The sequence below is a fragment of the Ornithodoros turicata genome, chromosome 2, assembly GCF_037126465.1.
Source record: "Ornithodoros turicata isolate Travis chromosome 2, ASM3712646v1, whole genome shotgun sequence".
Lineage (NCBI taxonomy): Eukaryota > Metazoa > Arthropoda > Arachnida > Ixodida > Argasidae > Ornithodoros > Ornithodoros turicata.
Window position 1 is genome coordinate 88,554,565 of NC_088202.1, and position 21,902 is coordinate 88,576,466.

The 21,902-nt window shown below is 45.6% G+C and overlaps 1 long non-coding RNA gene across 1 annotated transcript; it reads left to right on the forward strand.

Annotated features, from left to right (window-relative positions):
• Positions 1-4,766: 4,766 nt before the first annotated feature.
• Positions 4,767-5,665, forward strand: LOC135383826 (uncharacterized). Its single transcript, XR_010420087.1, has 3 exons — positions 4,767-5,102; positions 5,204-5,293; positions 5,353-5,665. It is a non-coding gene; the product is annotated as an uncharacterized LOC135383826 (long non-coding RNA).
• The last annotated feature ends 16,237 nt before the right edge of the window (positions 5,666-21,902 follow it).

The following is a 21,902-nucleotide window of genomic DNA, read 5'->3' on the forward strand; positions in this document are numbered from 1 at the left end:
GACAATGCCCCTGTCCACACGACTTCTGTTGCCAAGGCTGCACTGAAGGAGTGCGGTTTCGAAGAAATCCACCACTCACCCTACAGTCGAGACTTGCCACCGAGTGACTACTTCCTGTTTTCAAACTTGAAGAGGGATCTCAGAGGACGGAGATTTCAAAACGATAGTGAGGTGCAAGAGGCAGTTTTCCAGCATTTTGCGGACAAAACTTCGGACTATTTTTTCAAGGGTATAAGAATGCTGGTTGAAAGGTGTCAAAAGTGCATCGAAGTTAAGGGTGACTATGTCGAAAAGTGATACACTTGTTTCGTCTCTATGATTATTAAAAGTTGGTCGGGCCGGAAACTTATGGAACCACCCTCGTATGTCTACGTACTAGTACATGCCTGCAAAAGAAAATTTAGGACCATAGTGCTATTTATTGGCCCTCTACAGGAGGGCAAGCAATGAAAAATCCATGTGTGTCAATGGGAAGGTAAGTGACGGCAAAGACAATTCAAAATGACTAGAGGTAGAGTGAATAAGTCATAAAAAGGCTAAGTAGCAAGGTATTCTGGTGAAAGCTCCAACATCAAGGTATCACAAGTCCAGTTGCAACAGCAAGTTTGAAGCAGTCAACCAGGTAAGTGGGCAGAGTGCATTACTGGTTGTTGAATATGATCAACCTTGACAATTTCTTTCGCAGATGAGGCCTGGCTGTCACCTTCTCTGTATATTCCTTGATTCCATGGCAAGGTGGTACAGTCCGATACTGCTGTAGCACTGGGAAACTTCTTTGATCAGACGGATCACATTGTTTTCATTTGGGCTGCATTCAAACATATATTGTCGCAAACTTAAGCAGGGAGAATAAAGAGTAGACATTCGAGGTTGAAAAATTATTTATTGTATCTATGTAAAGTAAACATGTTGGAACGCACCAAAGAGACATGTGGCTGGTGTGTTTGTATGTCCCACTAATACGAGTTTGTACGTTAGGCAAAATTTTCATGCAATACTTTTTCTTTATATGCTTTTGCCCATCTTAGTACTGTCCTATCCAATATGGAGTGGCTTTTAACTGCATATGAATGCATAATTCAGGAGTGTTTTCATATATTGGACTAGTTGCAGCTTTAAGGTGCCCTTCATGCAGTACTGATTCCAATCATCAACCATCACTTGAAACTCTTAGCTAGGGAACATGATTCATAGAGGCTAGACTTTCATGCAAATACACACTTTCAACCAGAGTTCGAGGCAACTCATTACTGTAACTAAGTTCCTTTTTTTGGTAACTTATAACTTAACTCTCTACTTTTGCGCCGTGGTAACTTTCAGAGGAACTTATTTCTTTTTCAGGTAACTTTGCCAAAGTAACTTAAGCTAAGTTCCAAGTTACTTTTAATTCGCTTTTCACTCACGTTCACTTGTTTTCTTGCTCTCTCTCCGGTTCTTCCATTGCATTTTATGTCATAAAACGTGATGTTCAGTCAATGACAGTATTCTGTTCAGGAAGTAAGAATCGCTGCTATTGAAATGAAGCTGAACCATTGTGGGCCCACAGGGAATAAGATACAAAGCGTTCGCATTGTTGGAGATAAACCAAAAAACCAACGCAGGCAACTCAGGGTCGAACTCAACTGCTCACACGCGCTGCACCTGTGTAGTGCTATTTTGTGTCTGAAGTAACTTGGGAGTAACTCATTGTTTTTTTAAAGTAACTCCGTAACTGCGAGCTACGTTTCGGACTGAATAACTTTGTTATTAACTTAGTTACATTTTTCACACGGTAACTTCGTAGGGAGTTCCTTTTGACTGGTAACTTCTCGATCTATGCTTTCAACTCTGCATGCTGTTTGTACACTGCATAAAGTAAGATACTTTTGCCCCAGTGAATTTGTTGCGTGTTTTAAATGCATGCAAGTGAATTTCTAGAGGTGCATATTTTGAGCAAGATTAATGAATTTTTCATGCATGTGTGTTCAACCAGCTTTTAATGCATATAAATCCGACCTCTACATATGACGTATGCATTATTACTTTCTTTAGGTGTTCTGGGAAGTCGAACTTGTTGGGCACAGCGTCAGGCCTCAATGTAACGGTTTGCCCTGTTCTGTCGAAGCACCTGTCTTTAAAATGTTTGCTGCAGACCAGTGATGTCCTCGAAGGCGTCCAGTCCTTTCGCCTGACATTCACCACACACTTTTTTAAATGTTGTGGGCGGCTGTGAGGGATCCTGCATTGAACAATTTATGCCATCAGTTACGGCAGGGATGACAAGGCTGATCCAAGCAAGCAATCGTCGATATCGTGACCAACAAACTGAGCCGTAGATCCCACACCTGACAAGCGCACTTCAACGCCTGCTACGTGCCGAGACCATACCCGTGAAGTCTGGACTATCACAATGACTCTATCCAGATAACGTACTGCTTAAAGTTTAACGTTTAGATCTTGAGATACGAGTCACAAAGTGCCGCGCACATGCTTCAACAGCAACGTTTTGTCGTCCCGCTCGTGGACTAATAAATCACATTTATTTGTAAAACTAAGTCACTTACTTGTGAAATGTCGTCCCCGGTGCCGTGCCAGTACGGGCAGTACACACATAACCACAGCAGGCGGGGATGACACCACAAAAATGCTACGCAAATGCGCTTGCAGAATATGCAGCTGAGTCGCGGACGGCAATGTTTTGAGCTTCGCAAGATGGCGGCCGGTGACCGTACGGTTGCACCCCCAATCCGCTATCCACAGTGTGAACGAGAGGGTCGCGAATGCCTTAAAAGCGGTGAATGTGTTCCCCGCGTTGGCGACTTTCGATGATGTAGCGTGAACATAGCAGGAGGCAGCAAACAAGTGCCCAGTCGTGGAACCCAGTCCTCCCCTTCCGATTTGTTTCGGTTTCAGTCTGTCTACTAACGTCATGATGACGGTTCTCGTGTAGAGGTCAATTGGGGAGGGGAGAGGAGGGAAACTGATGTCCCAAGCACAGTGATGGGCAGTACTTGAAGTACCAAGTACTCAAGTAGTACTTTAAGTACATTTCTGTGTACTTGTACTTTACTTTAAGTACATTTCTGTGTACTTGTACTTTACTTTAAGTAGATTTTAAATTGTGTACTTTGTACCGTACTTAAAGTACTTTTTTCCCGAGTTCTTTCCCATCAAGTACCCACACTTGGACTCCAGACAAAAAATCAAAAGAGTATCAAAAACGCACCCTGCTAAACGCGCTAAAATGACAACAAGAAAACGAAAACACACAGATAGCGCTATCTGCGTGTTTTCGTCTTCTTGACGTCATTTTAGCCCTTTTAGTGGGATGCAGTACCAAGAGTCCCAGTCTGACATCTTACCAAAAGGGATTTTTGTGATTTGTTGAAGCAAATTTATTGTTGAAGGGTTTGAAATGTTGAAAAAGTATCAACGCTTCTATGATTATGTAAAACGAATGGAATGCAAAGACACGCACACATTATGACACTGCAACCGGCAGCACAATGACGTGGTCAATTGTCATTTCAGTTCTTGAGTTTGAGTTTGACTATACAAAAAAAAAAAAAAAAAAAGAACGGAAGATATTGAATTCGTGCCCTGACGAATTCTGCTATTCCCACAAAGGAAATGGAATGAATGAAGGGAGAAGAAAAGTGACATTTCAGTTCTCCCAATGCAGGGTTCTATGCTTTTTATATTGTTTCCTTCATTGGCAATTAATAATCATTTTATATCACAATGTGTGATTGCATTACATGATGAACACTCTGAAAGACACACATGCTTTAATTTTTACATTTTACGCTATTTTAATTGGTCACATGGATTACATTGCTGCAGATTGCGATCATATAAAAATGATGGCTTACATTGTGCCTCATCCTTTTTTTACTTTCTTTATATTCTTTTTTTAAACATGTGGTATTTCAAAAAGCAGGATGGAATGCCCAGAAATATATAATATCTGTTGGCTTGTACTTTTTTTTCCTTGAAATTTCCTAGCCTGTTATAGCAGACGATTAGTACCGGAACACCACACTAGGCGGATGATCTTGGATCAGTCAGGGTATAATACATAATCACAGCACAGCTGACTGATTACCTCTTTACACGTAACTGCAAACTACGTTCACGGGTTAGCACTTAACCTAGGACTTTATGGCTTTAGAGCATTTGTCAAGAATGCTCGCTAAAGTTTTGCCAAAAAAGCAAGACACAGATACTAAACAATGAAATGCAAAGTGATACAAATTAAATTCGCAATGTACTTGACGAATACTTGAAGTACTTTGCCTAGTACTTTGTACTTTACTTGAAGTACATTTGGAATTGGGTACTTTGTACTGTACTTGAAGTACTAATCACGCCAAGTACTTGGTACTTTACTTTAAGTATAATTTTGAGGTACTTTGCCCATCACTGCCCAAGCAACACAATGTACTGAAAGTCGAGCGCAATAGGGGTGGACGGTATGTGTCTTATCAGTTTTTAGTTTCACGAGTCTGTTCAAGGCCTTCCACCTACCCATCCACCCCTATTGCGCTCGACTTTCAGTGCTGCTTGGGGTGTGACCTAGCGTTTTGGGGGGCGATCACCTCCCCCCTCCCCCCTGGATCCGCTGTGATAACTCAAGGCTTCTCGCGATTTGAGTGCGAGCAATTCTATACTGCGGATCCACTTTTGGGCGAGACTGAGAGTGAGTGAGAACAACACAGTTCATAACAATGGGAACTGTTTATTAACAAACCCGTTCTCGATCTAACCAACGCCTCGACCCCGGGTGCGCTCTGGACTCACCTAGTAGAACTTGGTTCCGGGGATTGCTTGCACCGTCCACGTCGCCGTCCTCCTCTGGATTGGCTTTCCTTTACGTTTTCACTAGGGGTTGTTGCTCGTAGAGTCGCTGTGAAGAGTCGGAGGCCGACGTCCGTGTGGGAAAGGGCCGCACGTCGCCAGTGGACAGTAGAGCTTCAGTTGAGTGCAGGTGTCCGGTGTCCGTGTCCGGAAAGGGCCTCACGTCACAAGTCGGGGTTGCGGATCCTCGTGGGCAGCTCTCCGGTGACAGGCATGCCGATCTTCCTCCTCGCAGCAACACTCTTCACTGTGGCCCAGGAAACTATGTCAGTCATCGTTCGCCGTCGGCTTTTGTAGAGACCATCGGACGCGGTTGAGCTTCTTGCGTCGCCTGTTCCATTCTCCCGGAATTCCTTTTCCCTTTCAGTGGGACGTGCGTCTTCATTGACAAGGCCGTCGCGCGACAGTTTTCTAGGAACCGCTGTCTGCTACTTGGTTCTTTTTGCGGTGTCTGAAGGTTAGGTTGTCCGTCATTCTGTGTTCTGGGGATTCCTCATCGTGGTATGCTCTTCGCAGGTAAAGACGCTGCAGCACTGGTTGCCTCTTCGGTTCTTTCAAGGTTTGGGACAGTGAGAAGGGCTTTCTTGTAGTTTGTCTCGGGGAGTGCAGAGCCGTAAAGGGTGCATTACAATGCCGAATCCTCGTCCTAAAGGTGAGCAGAGCGCACGTGCAAGGTCAGGCGTCCATATATCTACGGGTAATTCTTAGAAGCAATAAAACGTGTGGCGAAGCATCACACCGCCACTGCCATATCGTGACGGCAAACATCTCAGTGAATGGCAACTCTGCCACTGCCACCGCTTTCCCGTGATGTTTCAACATCACTAACATTTACCGAAGCAAAAATACAAAGGAAAAAAAGTGTTTGACCAGTTGTCGTCTTATCTGGGTAGTCACGTGGCGTTCTTCTGTTCTCATTCGCAAGGGCACAACTTGATGGTGCATATTACCCAGTGATGGGCAGTACTTGAAGTACCAAGTACTCAAGTAGTACTTTAAGTACATTTCTGTGCATTTGTACTTTACTTCAAGTACATTTTAAATTGTGTACTTTGTACTTTTTTCCGAGTACTTTCCCATCAAGTACCCAAACTTGGACTGCAGACAAAAAATCACAAAAAGAGTATAAAAAATGCACCCTACTAAAAGCGCTAAAATGACAGCAAGAAGACGAATACACACAGATAGGGCTATCTCTGAGTTTTCGTCGTCTTGTCATCATTTTAGTGCTTTTAGTGGGATGGAGTACCAAGATTCCCCAGTATGACATTTTACCAAAAAAATATTTTTGTGCTTTTAAAGAGCATATTTCTTGAAGCAAATCTATTGTTGAGAGGCTTGGAATGTTGAAAAAGTATCGACGCTTCTATGATTATGTAAAACGAATGGAATGCACACTGTGACCAGCAGTACGATGACTTGGTCCATTGTCATTTCAGTTCTCCCAGTGGAGGGTTCTATGCTTTTTTATATTGTTTCCTTCATTAGCAATTAATTATCATTTGATATCACATTATATGTGTGATTGCATTACATGATGAACACTCTGAAAGACACACATGCTTTCATTTTTACATTTTGCGTTTTTTAATTGGATACATGCATTACATTACTGCAGATCACAGTCGTATAAAAATGAAGGCTTGCATTGTGCTTCATCCTTTTTTACTTTCTTCATATACTTTTTTTGAACATGTTATATTTCAAAAAGCATCAAGGAATGCCCAGAAACATATGATCCCTGTTTGCTTGTCCTTTTTTACCTTGAAATTTCCTAGCCTGTTATAGCAGACGATTAGTACCGAACACCACACTAGGCGGGTGATCTTGTATCAATCAGGGCATAATACTATTTTGCATAATCACAGCACAGCTGACTGATTACCCCTCTAACGCTACTGCAAATTATGACATCTGGTGAAGTTCATATTCACTGGTTAGCGCTTAACCTAGGACTTTATGGCTTCAGAGCATTTGTCAAGAATATTCGCTAAAGTTTTGAAAAAAAGGCAAGACACATATACTAAACAGTGAAATGCAAAGTGATACAAATTAAATTGGCAATGTACTTGATGAGTACTTTGTACTTTACTTGAAGTACATTTGAAATTGGGTACTTTGTACTGTACTTGAGGAACTAATGATGCCAGGTACTTGGTACTTTAAGTATAATTTTGAGGTACTTTGCCCATCACTGATATTACCAACCTGGCACTGGTGATAACGCGTCGGGTCGCGGGTGATAACGTCAACCGATTATTTCTTTCACCCCGGTTGACGACCCCTTGCTTGTCACCTTTGGCCTCAGCTCGTAGTCCAAACCGAGCTTCGCAGTCAGTTACAGAGGCAGCTGACGTCCTGCTCGAGGGATCCGGAAAAAACGGTCCCGGAAAAAATGGTCCCGGAAGAAAGGGTCCCGGAAAGAAGGGTCCCGCTGGCACAAGGCGGAAAAAATGGTCCCACAGGCAGGCGATATAGCTTTGCCATCGCTTGAACACACATCTTTGGTGTGACAGTGATATATGTATTATATTTTGTGAACACGGTGTTTTATTGTCCTCTTTCTTTTTTTGCTGTGAATTTGCTTTTAGACATTCAATACATGACAAATTATAAATTGCGTAGTGAATTGCGTAGTAGTAGCACATGACTACCCCGCTTGATTAAAATTGCTATCCCAAAGTTGGCAGTAACTCGATCGGTGCGGGACAGATGACATTAGTGCACAAATACGCTTGGATTTATTCAAGAACAAAAACAGTGGGCAATTACATGTGACACTGCAATAGTAAGACAGGAAATAATCGTACCGGACCCAGCCGTTATTTTCTTTCTCCCGCACATTCTTCTGAATACTCTTAGTACATTCATGCATACCGTGCATGAACAGTCTATGAACTAGTGCTGAAACAAGTTTTTTATTGTCACTCCCGTGTTCTTTTCTGTGTTTAAGGAGTAGCAAACAGGCTTCGCACCTGGCTGACCTTTCCTTGTAGTTATCATTATTAGTTTTTTTTTTTTTTCAGTAAACATATACCCCCCACCCCACTGGTATAACCCGCATACTTTTATTCGAGGCCTCCTCCTGACCACCCCTAGGATAGAGTAGATTACACAGACATAAAGAACTCCGGCCAAAGCCGGAAAAGAGAATAACGTCAAGTGTATATAAGCGCTAACCGAAGGACAGAAAGCTTTTCACCAGTACCATGCTTAGGCTAGAGTAGGTTAGAGTAGAGTAGGTAGGTTAGAGTAGGGTAGAGTAGGTAGAGTAGGTACACAGACAAAAAGTTCACTGACCTAGGTCTAAGAACTCCGGCCAAAGCCGGAAAAGAGAATAACGTCAAGTGTATATAAGCGCTAACCGAAGGACAGAAAGCTTTTCACCAGTACCATGCTTAGGCTAGAGTAGGTTAGAGTAGAGTAGGTAGGTTAGAGTAGGGTAGAGTAGGTAGAGTAGGTACACAGACAAAAAGTTCACTGACCTAGGTCTAAGAACTCCGGCCAAAGCCGGAAAAGAGAATAACGTCAAGTGTATATAAGCGCTAACCGAAGGACAGAAAGCTTTTCACCAGTACCATGCTTAGGCTAGAGTAGGTTAGAGTAGAGTAGGTAGGTTAGAGTAGGGTAGAGTAGGTAGAGTAGGTACACAGACAAAAAGTTCACTGACCTAGGTCTAAGAACTCCGGCCAAAGCCGGGAAAGAGAATGACGTCAAGTGTAAGCGCCAACCGAAGCTACTACCCGAAGCCAGCTACCGATCGAGTTATTGCCGACTTTGGGGTAGGAATTTTAGTCAAGCGGGGTAGCCAGGTCCTACAACCAGGCAATTCAAAGCAAGAAAAAAAAAAGAGCAAATAAAACACCGTATTCACAAAACATAATAACTATCCCTGTCTGAGGAGCATCATCTGTCACATTGTGCACAAGCGATGGCAAAACCATTCCATGCCTGCGGGACCTTTTTTTCCGCCTTTTGCCAGTGGGACCGTTTTTTCCGGGACCATTTTTTCCGGGACCGTTATTTCCGGGACCGTTTTTTCCTACACCCCTAACCCACCGGCCTCTCAGCGCCCCCTGGAGCAGTTTCACTGGTGTAGTACTGCTATATTCGGCAAGTTATTATCCAGAAAAAAGAAACTGAGACCATCCTATCTTCCCAAGCCCAGGTATGTAGTTATACGAAACTTGCCGAATTGCGAACCCCGAAATGTCGGAAGACGAAAAATTTGGACATTTTATAAAAAGCATCGCCGAAAATGTGTTCAATTTCGTAACGCCCCGCAATGTAACTTCTGTCAGTGTCCTTATTCGAGATGCTCCGCCGCGACAGTATTGTACCATATCACATCTAACGTCTACCCAATGTCGTAACCACTGTAGCTACGGTACATAGCACTACGGAGGATTGGGAGACCCTGATTCGCCGCATCGTCCATGACGAAATACAAGCAGTCCTGAAGGACAACCAGCAGCAAATGTGTAGAACATCTTCCAGGACGAAATTCAGGGGTGGTATTTTTCGTTCTTTTTACCTTTTCATTTTTCTTTCTGTGGGGCTCATTCATTTAAGGGTTCATTATGGGAGTAGCAGAATACGTCGTGTGACGAATTCTTTTTTTTTGCATTCAAACTTAACGAAATTCAGCTGGTAATCCTTTTCCTGTCATTCAGCCTGCACCGTGACTCCCTTTATACGTAATTGCACCTCGGGCGGACACCTACGCACCACATAGCACCTGGTCCCCTACTTTCCTTGTTCAAGACCACCGTGAGGAGGAACTGAACAATCTTGGCATGCCTGTTCTGCGTAAGTCTGCCCCGTTGCACAGTCCCGGTCGCGCTGCTCATATCCAACTGATCTGTTTTGAAACAAGTCGAAAAGGTAACGTGCGATGCTACTGCCACCCAAGTAACGCATATCGGAGCACCACCGGCGGACAGGCTCTACAAGGAAACAATAGTGGCCCATCTAATGGCCATATATACAAACCGTTCGTTTTCGACCGACTGCCCAGTCATTGTTGTAGAATTCGTCTTGGGGTTGCATTCACCCCCCATTTCAAGCATCTGATCGGCCGCTCTGACTCGATGCTCTGCTCTCGCTGTGCTGTTTTGGCGGACACCAAGCATGTGCTCCTCGACTGCCATCTATACACCTCCCAAAGAACAGCTCTGCAGTGTCGCCTGCAGTCGATCACGGCCGCACCACTCACATTGGCAACCATTCTCGGCCCTGGGTCTAACCAGACTGACCATCGTCAAGTTCTTGAGTATTTCAAGATTTTTCTCCGGGACACTGGTCTCCTCTCTACCCTATAATCTGCCTGCGTACCTGTGTGCTGTGTGTGTATTTTTGTGTGCTGTGGTTTTGCCTACCGTTCTGATGTCATACTGACTCCACTGACTATCCCTATTTAGCATCGTTCATCACCTCATCACCAGGACACATCACATCCTGCCCCATTGTGCCTTGGGGTAGTGGGCCGCACCTTAAGTGGCGAAATTCCCCATTCATTATCATTAACTTATTTGTTGTTGTTGTTGTAGAATTGTCGTTTCGTATGTTTTGGGCACTCCTAAAAGATAATAAAACAAACACGGCCATACCTTAAAGTGACCATATACGTTCTACCCTTCTAAGCGGGACATTCTGGTAAATGGGGTGAAGGGTGTCGCCAGTCAACAAACCAAACTCTTTGTTTTGCCTACACCTTGTGTCGATATTTTATTGAACAACGTTAAAATCTGGGCAGGTTGGTATCCATTTAAAAGCAATACAACCCTAGTGCTGGGTAAAAAAGGACAGAGGACGGAACAATGAAAAGACAAACGATGACTGCACTGGTATTTTATTGTTCTTTCTTGAACGCGATGCGTTATTCTGGTACCCCGTGAATTTGTGCGATGTGAGTGAAAACTCAGTAGTAGCGCTTAGCGGCGATAGACAGAGATAGAGTCGGGGGCCTAGCGACGACTCCCTGGCGGTCTTACTGCTGACGCGGCTCGCTGCGCAGTATCAGACCATGTGGCTGTGAGTTTAGGAGCTGCTAGTATAGTATAACACCGGTATTGTGTGCAGCGTTTTACTACAAAAGGTCGTCATAGGACGACCAAGAAAATGGCCTCTCACCGAAGTAGATCGAACAGAAAAAAAAAAGACATGCCACGTCGCAGCGAGACCCATGTGAAGCGGGGCAAAACGCAGTCCCACAGCCATGCTTGTGGAACATCGGGAGAGCAGAAAGTAGGACCCCTCCCGCCTTGATGGAATGTCTGGTCACTTTACCATAGCTTTACTATGTGGCGTATCGGCGAACTGGGTCTGTGTGGTGCGAGAGAAGAAACCAAATTGTGAATGCAACCATCTAGTATTGGGCGAGAAGTCACGTCCATGCTATGTGAAGTACGATATGACGGCTGCATCACAAGCCGGACAAATTTCTTGCGAGTAGCATGTCGGTGCCCGAGCCACCTAATCGTCGAGGCGAGCCTGAAACCAAACGTATCGCGCATGAAGTTAAGAAAGGTGACGTATACTCGCTTGTGTGTAACGTCTACATTGAAATCGCTGGCGAGCGCGATGGGCATGTCGTAGCAACCTTTTGCGGTCAGAAAGCATTGATCTGGCCGATGTTGCTGCCGGGGTGTCAGAGCCCACTGAACCGGAACCAAACTAATATTTTGCTGCCATCTTTTTTTATTATTTCAGCTTTTTATTTCATCTTGGAACCGAACCCAACCCAGACCAATGAAAAATTACTGCTCCGAACCGGTTTGAAAAACGGTTCAGACTGTCTTTCGTTTTTTTAGCAATAAAGCACTAGGGAGCAGTCATGGGCAGTATCGAAGATACATGTATCTTCGATACTATCTTTCGATACACTTTGTGTATCGGTATTAGGAATCGCGTACAAAAAATGATAGTATCGGAGTATCTGTATCGAAAATACATTTTTAGTGTATCGTGTATTTTAACGATACTCGATACTAAAAAAAAGACGCAAATATTGAGGCTGTTGTGAGACTTGGGGTCGGCGGCGCTCGCTCAGGCGGTAGTACAAGCCAGGTCACAGCAGCGTAGGCATGTCGACCATAAATTCGCTCGAAGCTGATGTCCCCGCGCGCGCTCCATCGTCAAGGTGGTCGGGAGAGGAGGCCCTGGGCCGTTCTCTGGGACGCGGGCGCGCGCGGCTTCTAGTTGGTTCCTTTTACTTTTTGTTGTTTTCCTTCCAGCTTTTAACGAAGAATGTTCAAATTAAAACTTCTATTATCGCAGTGCTGGCGAAATAGCTTCTCGGTTCCCCAAGCGCACGGGGCTTGCACCTTTTAGCACAGAGCAGAGTCAGAGGCTACAGGGTAGGTACTGCAGTACCAAACGAAAAGCAGCCGAAAAAAGTTTCAGGTTTATTCGTATGTATAGTCAAGTGCTCACAGATCGGTACACATGAAGAACATTATCTTAAAGAATTGTTTTTGCAAGGCTGCTTATGGAAGCGATTGTTTCAACGTACCCATGGCTTCAGTCCCATATAAAGCTAACAAGGCTAGCTGCTCAGACAGTGCAGCTTCATTAAATCCGTGCGGTCGGATACGTTTAAGCCCTTTCAGAAAAAGTGCGCTATAAAAATACACTAAAGGTTCCAGAAATAACGGATAATTTTTTTACTTCCCTAATCATATTACGAGCTTTATTATATTCGGGATTTCAGTGATGTATCGAAGTATCGACGATACAGTATCGAGTATCTGTATCGAAAATCAATTTCGGTTCTGTATCTTGTATCGGTATCGGAAATACAATTTTTGAGGGTATCGAGTATCGGTATCGAAGATACTTTTTTGAAGTATCGTGCCCAGCCCTGCTAGGAAGATAATGGGCAAGGGAAAGAGGAATGCTGCGAATGACAAGCAGATAAGTTTCCCTCATGCACATCCTCAAGCGACTGAGTTTCCGTTCTAATTAGTGAGAGGGCCCATCGAAGTCGTTTTCCCGATATGGTATCTCCAATGTTTGTCTTGGCGTTTTGGTGTTCATTTTGGCCGTCATATATTCCAAGATAGGTGAGCATTTTCTGCGATGAAAGGCCAAAATTTCCGGCGCTTGTGCCTCATCGCACGCGTGCAAACCAACCTGTCGTTAACGTCTCTTCTACGTGCAGACGCATGTCCGATTCCACAGAACGATTTTCGTACTTTTCATGCATTCTAAAGAGACGAGATACATTCTAACGAGAGTTCTTTTAATGCACTCCAATGCATTTTAATGCTGAACGCATTCTAACTAGAGTAAATTTCGCGAGGCGTGGTCTCGTCGGCGTGCCGAAAGCGGAGGTGTTCCCTGTCTGAGTTTCTATTTTCATCAATTTCCATTCTCGAAACCACGATTTTTGCAACTTTTTTTTATCCATGTGGTAGCGTAGCGGAAGGTAGTCAGGCAGGGGTCCGTCTAACGAAACAACATAGGTTTATTGCATGACGAAGTCTCGAGGAGAACAGACAAGGAGGCCGTCCCGGGCCTCCGGTTTTACACAAAATTTGGGGGACGTGGCTACACATAACACGCTTCTTCGATTGGTGACCATTGTCCGAAGAGCTTGACGAGATCTCCTGGCGCGACGATGATGCATGTATTCTTGGCCCAGAGGGGTTGGTCTTGACCACGGAAACAACAGGAGGCTCAAGGGCTGTTGTCTGGTTCTGTCCCACTGCCGAGAGGATTAGACTAATTATTCGTACTCGGGGTTTTGTTAGACGGTCTTGGAGTTCTGACGGCCAAGGGCAGGAAAGGGTCGCTTGGCCTTCTTTCGTGCACAGGGGGACGCAGAATACAAAGACAAGGACACGTGCATTATCCGGTCGCAACAACCGATAGCTCCCCTAGCGGAACCTGAATACATCTCTCCTGAGACTGCGATGTTGCCCTATTCTAATGCACGGGAGTTCATGTTCTCGTCGCTCCATTAATTTTCTAAGCAGAGTATGAGTAACACGATTTTTCTGTCGCATTCGCACGCATAAATGTGCCGCCGAGCGCCACCGGAAGGTCAAGTAAGCAGGCAACAAGTTATGTCTGCAAATGCCACTTATGTTTATCTGCACACACCCTGTATTCGTGACCGTTTAGACTTATTGCATTGGCAGAGTTGACAGGATGAGAGCAATGTGGATACAGTTCGCAACTGATTTATGGACCTCTGAGATATGTGCAAGGAACGTTTCCACTGATGTAGTAGAAGCCAGTCTTGCGAAGTAACAAATTTACAAGTAACAACTGAAAAGGTAGCTTTAACTACAGTATTAGTCTAGCAAACGTTACACATTTCGATCGCATCTCACCCCACCCCACCCCACCCCAAACTTTGCAGACGGATATAGCAATTTGTCTGAAGTTTTACTAGAAGTAGCTTTATGGTCATGTAGAAAGAAGATTAAAAATCAAGCAAAATCTCGCCACATGCATTTTCAATTGCCTATCTCACACAAACACCGCCGTCTTTTCTTGTGTCTGCGTCACATTGACATCACCTCACACGAACGGCGCTGTCCACAACAATGTGACATGAGTAGTATAGAATGGTGCCCCACAACGACATCCTTTTTCTAGTCCAACTTGAGCCAGTTCTAAGCCTGTGGGGAAAGGAAACCTGAGACACCGAAGACGACCGTCAGCTGAGGATACCAAATTCTTTTGTAATCTCAAACCGAAAAAAAAAAAAAGAAACTAGATGAGCTCCCCAAGCAACGAATAAACGTTAGGCCAAGCCAGCTGTCCGGACCTGTAGCCGGATAGAGAGACGTTTAGGCTGGCCTACCTGGCCTTGCTTGGTACATTATCGGCCAACAAGCTTGTTTCTTGATACGGATCTGTACCTTGGCCAACAATTTGCCAAGCATTGGCCAGCCTACGTTGTGCCAAGCTTGTGCCAAGATACAGACCAAAGCATTCCTGAGGCGTCCCTCATTTTCAGACTCAACTGTCTCGCGGCGTAAGGTAACGATATACCATTATTTGTTTGTTGCTCGTATTTCCCACAACGTTTCCTGAGGAAAAACAGATACTATACATAACTTGTCTCGCGAGCTTCCGCAAATTCGAGAGACCTGTTCGCGCGTGTGTCAAAATGAAGGGTGAGGCGTGTCTAAGTTTAATTTGGCGCGTACACAAACGACACTGAAATGATGAATTGCTTGTCGTATTAACGCGCCATGAAGGTAATCCTTCCGTTTCTTACTGCTTTAGTTTTGAGAAATTCCCTTGGTCCACCGAAAGTCGAACTTATGCAGTGCTAGACCATTCTACGTTTCCCTCTCGCCCAGGCGAGATTAATCAAAGCTTTAACAAGTACTTGGCCAACGAGCTCGTTTCTTGATACGGATCTGTACCCTGGCCGACGGCTTTCCAATCCTTGCTCTGCCTATCACTATGCAATGCTGCGCCAACGTTGGATGGCCGAAAGAGTCATTGGCCAACTGTCGTCCGACCTTTTGCCAACCGTCGGCCATCGGCCATTGCTTGCTTGGGTTCTCGCGTAAGGCGCGCTTCATGGCCCCAAGGTACTTGCTCCTCATTTACTTGCAACAAAGCCCTCTGATTGCTCAGTCCCAGTGACGTCATAATTCCTCCCCTTCATGCTGATTGGTCTATTCCAAGCTAGTGATCGCTGATTGATTGGCATAGCTCTACCCCTTCACTCTGACTGGTCCACTGGTTACTTGTTTCTAGATTTTTAAGCCCACTCATAGGTTGGTAGACTATCCCAATCGCTCATTGGCTGGCCTCTGCACCAATAGCATTGGTTTTTGGGGTATCCCTCTCCACTGATTGCCCGGTCATACTTGGTTACTCACTCATAGGCTCGTTCCCACCCCACAATTTCTGTACATTTCTAGACTTCTACGCCTCCACATAGGCTAGACGTAGCTCCGCCCCTTCACGGTTATTGGTTTAGAAGCTGGTTCACCCTATCCGCTGATTGGTCCAGGACGCTTTCTCATTGGTCCATGGCATCATAGACCGCTTATTAGTCCATTGGCTAGCTCATAGGTTGGTAGTCTATCCCAATCGCTGATTGGACTATGATGTGTGGATGCCCAAACCATCCATCCTGCTGGGTCCGTCCATCTGCCCGCTGGGTCATTCCATCATCGCCGGTCAGGACTCATGTAGAGGGACACCACCTCCTCTACATTTGGTGACCCGAACAACGAACACCATGTTCGGCGCAATTCGGCCCAGTACCATCCCAAATTTCCACAAGACTGTATTCGAAGCCATCACTGAAGGTCCGGTGCACCGTTCTTCCGAAGAATCGCTAGGCGGCGACGTCAATCCACCGAGGCTCACTCATCGCAACGCCCGGCCACTCAACACCATGGTTCGCTCATCCACGCCGCTCAGTTCGCCGTTGTCGCACACTCCACGTCACGTCGCCACACGCTTCGTTATGGCACTCTTCGGGCTTCGCCCAGCGGCACCTTCACGAGCATCACCCTCCCATACCGGTCACGGTATGCCGCTGGCGACTGCACTGCCCCATCCGCATCGTCATGACAGTCCCAGGAACCCTGCCCGCCTCGTCTTCCCATGAGGCTTCGATACAGGATGCTGGCAGCCAATTGCTGTCAAGAGGCACCGGGACCAACGTTCCACCGGGGACCCGCACGGAGGCCACTGAGTTCTACTCCCAGTCTCCCCGTGCTTCGCGATGGTCCTCCCTGGCACCCTCCTTGGCGACATTAGCTCACTGCTCACGACCCGGTCGCGGTTCTGTCGCCGCCCTCTCTGCATCACATCGGCCAACCTGCCTGCTCCCTGCTTCGGCCCGCCCGCCTCTGGAACCCTCCCGGCCAGCTCTTGTCCGCACCATTCATCCCGCCACTTCTGCCAACTTAGCACAAGACGCAAGACCAGCCGTCCCTGTTCCGAAGATGCGATGACGTGCGATGTCGAAGACGTGCCTCCGCTGGCGCGCGCCACTGCGCCTGCCAGCCAGTTCTACCGGCACCGTCCTAGCGTGAGGCCACGTCCATCTGCCCGCTGGGTCATTCCATCATCCCCGGTCAGGACTCATGTAGAGAGACACCACCTCCTCTACAGATGCATTCTCATTGGTCCAGGGCACATGACCACGTATTGGTTCATTGGTAACTTGCTAAGCCCGCTCATATGCTGCTTCATCCTGCTTATTGGCCCATTGGCTAGGATAGCCCATAGGCTAACCTAGGCTAGACTGGGCCCATTGGGTGTCGCTCATACGTGCTCAAACTTGCTTGCCGTATGGCACGCCCTGCTCCACAGCAACTCTAGGTCACATGGCTCCCCACAGAGAAAAACATGAATAGATTTCAACATTTGTTAAGCATGTGTTTGAGAAAGCTCATGGCAGTCTTGGAGAGATTGATTCTCTTGATGGTAGGTGTGGCTCCACGGTAGCATCGGATCATTTGGATGTCTTCAGGACATCGACTAACAAAAATATGATCTTTGGATAGCTGACACGTTAAGGCACACGGGACATCTTCGTAGTTTTCACTCACGTCCAAGGATTGAAGACATGTATGCAACGATCCCCGTAGTGTTCTTATCAAGATAATTCTCAGTCGCATAGGTACCACGTGCCACTCTCTGATGGCTAAAATATCACCAGAGCACTCTTGCGCATAGGCATCTGCATGAAAGCAGCAAGAACAGAATGAGGCAACACATCCTTCAAGCGACGCACCCCAAATGGACTATTAGTTCTCTTCCTCCACATCATCTGAAGCAGGAGAGAACATTATGAAATTCACTATTTTTGTAATCCATTTAAGCTTACCATATTCACAGCTTCTGTAAGGGCTGCATGCGGTTAACTGTGGGCGTTTCTCGACAGCATCGCTTGCCGCTGGGAAATGCTCGGCATTCTATCGCTCGAAAAACATCTCAGCAGTTGTGCCTTTCTCTTCCACTGTCATTGCCCCTCTCAACTTCTTTCTCTTTCGTATTCGCCTTATTTCTTCCCCTGATGTCCTCACTGCCACTTGGATTGGACAACAGATAACTTTTTTTCTCATCTGCTTTCGCTTTTCAACTTACTGTAACGCCTTCTTGATCGTCCCCTTTCACATAGAACGCTTTCTATCATCCTCTCGTTTGGTTGCCGTTTGGGGAGTTGCATATCTCACACCATCCTTTTATCAATCATCTCCTACATATCATATACTCAGCATTTTCCATAGTCTATTGAATTATTGCCTTTAAGGCGAACTCATGCGATGTAGTTAACGTTCGCTTCCAAAGAGAGTTGGCTGCACCTTCGCAAAATTGTTTTCTTCCCTTTGCATTCCTTCCGCAACTTAAGAAAGTAATGTAATCGACGCCAGCGTGCAGAACATGATAGCAAACGAAAAAGCCATTATATTGATACAAAGGGATTTAGAAAACTGCAGTAAGCTTGTCGAATTTGTTGATTGCAATCAATTCCCCAACTGTTACTCTCGGGAATGACATCATTTTGGCCCAAATATCGCAGGCGGACGTTTCGAGAGAAGCGATTTTGTTGCATCTCCCATAGGCTCTCATGTATTGAAAATTTGACATCCTTTAATTCGCCAAAAATCAGTGGATTGCGTGAGGCCTTCGAAAATGTCATTCCCTAGATAAACTCGAGGGGAACACGACTGTACCTGTTTCGTGCCGAAATCTAGTGAGGTTTACGAGAACCCTGCGAACGAAAATTCCCCATAGACTTGTTAAGAAGAGAGTCCGCCTTAACTCAGAGCTCTGTAGCCAATTGGTAATGAGCTATTGCACCATTTTTGTTCTCTCTTTTCTCTTCTTTTTTTCTTGAAGAACAAGATTCTTCGAAATCTTGTCACAACATTTTGGTGGCAGCGTTGGGATGCCTCAGGCCCAGGGCCATGACTGCGCAAGGTAGACAAACACCCAGTAAGGAGGAGGCCCCCGCGCATTCCCACATCGCACAGCTAGCGCTTCCAGTGACTTGGTCTATGCTGTCCCCACACAGGGTATTGTCCTTTGGAGCAACTTGACGCTTATCTTCAGAGCCACTCTGAGCATGTGGCAGAACGAGGTGCCCAGCTTTTGGATGCCTGAGACGAGCGATTTTAGGCAAGCATTCGGGAGCTGCATGCTGATATAGCCACTACAATCTGCCACAAAGTGTAAGCAATCACGTGTGACTGCTGTTCCAGAAAATGTTCCCAAAATGTGACAAAGCGAAGTGCTACAGGTGCGGACAGGCTAAGACCACTGCAGTCACCGGTGTGGTAAAAGCCAGGGCAGATGGTGTTTTATGGGCACAGTGAGCAAGGACGACTTATACAATGATAATTGAAATAAACAGTTGGCGAAAACAATAGGTGTAGTTTACAGCAGTTTTCTCACTTAGGTTTGTTTTCAATGGCTCTTGCTCCTCCTCTGAGCACAGCATCAGGTATCCGCATGCGCGACACTGTTGGGCAAGATGTCCGTGGAGGAGAGCATGCACTAAGAAGCTATCGCAGAAAAACAAGGTTTCCGTTTCTGTCCTCACTCTGTTTGTATTTCTTTGGCAGTAAATTTCACAAATTGTAACTTGATATCTTAAAAGCAACAAGTTACTTTGTGAGTATTTAGTATTCTACTCAATTACTTTTCAGGGTTAAGTAGTTAGTACTCTACTCAGTTACTTTTTTGCCTAGTACTCAGTAACTTATCATAAATACTATTCCTGCACTCACTCATCCCAAACAACCTGGGATCACTCCATCCCTAGTGCCACCTTTTCTATAAATACAAAAGATGACAAAGTTCAACCCATTCTCTATTGTCTATGGGAGGACAGCATCATCACTCCCCCTCGACACCCACTTGGGGCTACAGCAACAAACCGTGTTCAATTACCCTAAACAGTCTGCCAACCTTGAGTCACCTTACTCGTCTTGCAGTACGGGTTCTTTGGAGTCAACTAGAGCAGTGACTTGATTCATTGAAAACCCTTACGCTTGTGCTGGGTGACTTCAACCTACAACAACAACTTTATTTTAAGATGATGAATGGAGAGTTTCATTGCCAGGGGCGATACTCTACCCTACTGTTGGTGGTGATGTGGGGAATGAAATAATGAGCCCCTTCACAATAAGGATCGAAGTTCTATTGTGTCCAAAAAGGTCAAAAGCTCTTTGAGCACAGAGTGTTGGTGGGCTGGATTCGGCCAGGGACCAAGCAATTTTGATAGAGAGAATGGGTAGGAGTCCAACTGACTAAGAGACCTAGAGAGTGCGGTTCGGGAAGGTTGGTAGTGTGGGCAATGAAGAAGCATGTGCTCAAGATCCTCTAGAGCACCGCAGTGACAGCATCTGGGAGAGTCAACTTGTCTCAAGAGGTAACGCCGCTGAGCTGTAAAAGCCACATCGAGTCGATGCCACTAAATAGCATCTGTAAATAATAGAGCTGTAAAAGCCACTCGATAAATTAATGCAGCATCTTGACAAGAGGTGTTTCCTGGGGGTGAGTTCAAGGTTCATCATAGTGCCTATGGAAGTTAAAGGACCGACGGGAAAGCAAGAAGGCTGTTGGATTTATAATAATAGTAATAATGTTTTATTTCATACACAAGGTGCGGGGGGAAGCCAGGGCAAAAAGCCAACGTCTTGACAAGGCCCTGGATCCCCTACATTACAAGTATAATAGTGTAACATGGCATTGCAGTCTTGCACTCAACTTGAATGAAAAATAAATAAATAAAATAAAAACAGAGCAGCATAGACAGTGAGCACAACCACCATGAACAACAACTAAGTCAGGAAGAGTATTTTCATACTATTTCATGAAAGAGAAAAAATGTTACAGAACTTTAAAGTTTACATCATTTAATAGGCGAGGTGCTCGATAAGAAATTAACTGAGTTCCATAACCTGCTTGACAGAAAGGGAGGTGCCAAGGATTTAGTGTTCTGAGAGGATACGTGCTTGTGTTTTTTTTAGGGAAAGATTTGCATGGGAACTTCCTGTTTTGACCATCTTTATGTAAAGCTGTAACAATCTGTATTGATACAGGGAGCTTACATTTAAGATGTTAGATTTTTAATGCTTTAGCATTAGAGTCCTCGGTACGCAAGAATCGCGGCGTGGTCTGTCTGTAGCCACGGCGCGGTGCGCATGCGTGGTGAGTGGAGAGGGCACGTGAAGAACGCGCGGCGCGGCGCACCGGCCAGTGCTGCTGTGTCGGTCGACAGGTTCGGATCTGTTATCGTGGTTGCGACACGTGCGTAAGAGACAGAGGCTGCACGGCGCTGCCAAGCTCAGTTGGAGGAAGCCCAAAAGGTTCGTTTAACTGCAGATGCCATCTTGCATTAGCGTTGTGTAGGGTTGTGTGAAGAGTTGTGTAACATTTGTGAAGGGTCGTTGGAGGGATGTGTAGCGTTGTGAAGGGGAGTTCGAAAGGGGTTGTCAAGTTTTAATGCTGATGCATTTCCGTCGGATTAACCAACGGATCGACTATGTTTTTTTTAACAGAAATTCAGTGTGGTCTCTGGAACTTAAATCTGCAATTGTGCATAAGATTCTTTTATGGATAACGTGGATTTTATGTTGGTTTGTCTTGGTTGTCGTACCCCATACTCACGCACAGTAATTAAGTTGACAATTAAAATACTGTTGTGCAGTAGTAATGACTAGACACAGACTGCCGCCAACTCACAACTTCGTCTAAACACGATTTAATTAGCAATTAGAGCTAATTGGACCCCCCACATTAATCAGCACCTTCCAGGGTAGAGCACTGCACGGGCTGACTTTTCCGGGCCCGACCCGGCCCGGGCGCATCGAAAAATGGCCCGGCCCGACCCGGGCCCGGACCTTCATATTTTTATGCGGCCCGGCCCGGCCCGGTGACCCAGTGACTAGAGCCCGGCCCGGCCCGGCGTCTAAGCAAATAGAGCCCGGCCCGGCCCGGCCCGGTGACCCGGCGAGTAGATCCCGGCCTAGTATTTCCAGCCGCGACGTACGCGTTTCTGGCGATTATCAAACAAATTTATAAGTAAATTTATAAGGAGAGAAGACAAACATACAAGTGATGGCGGT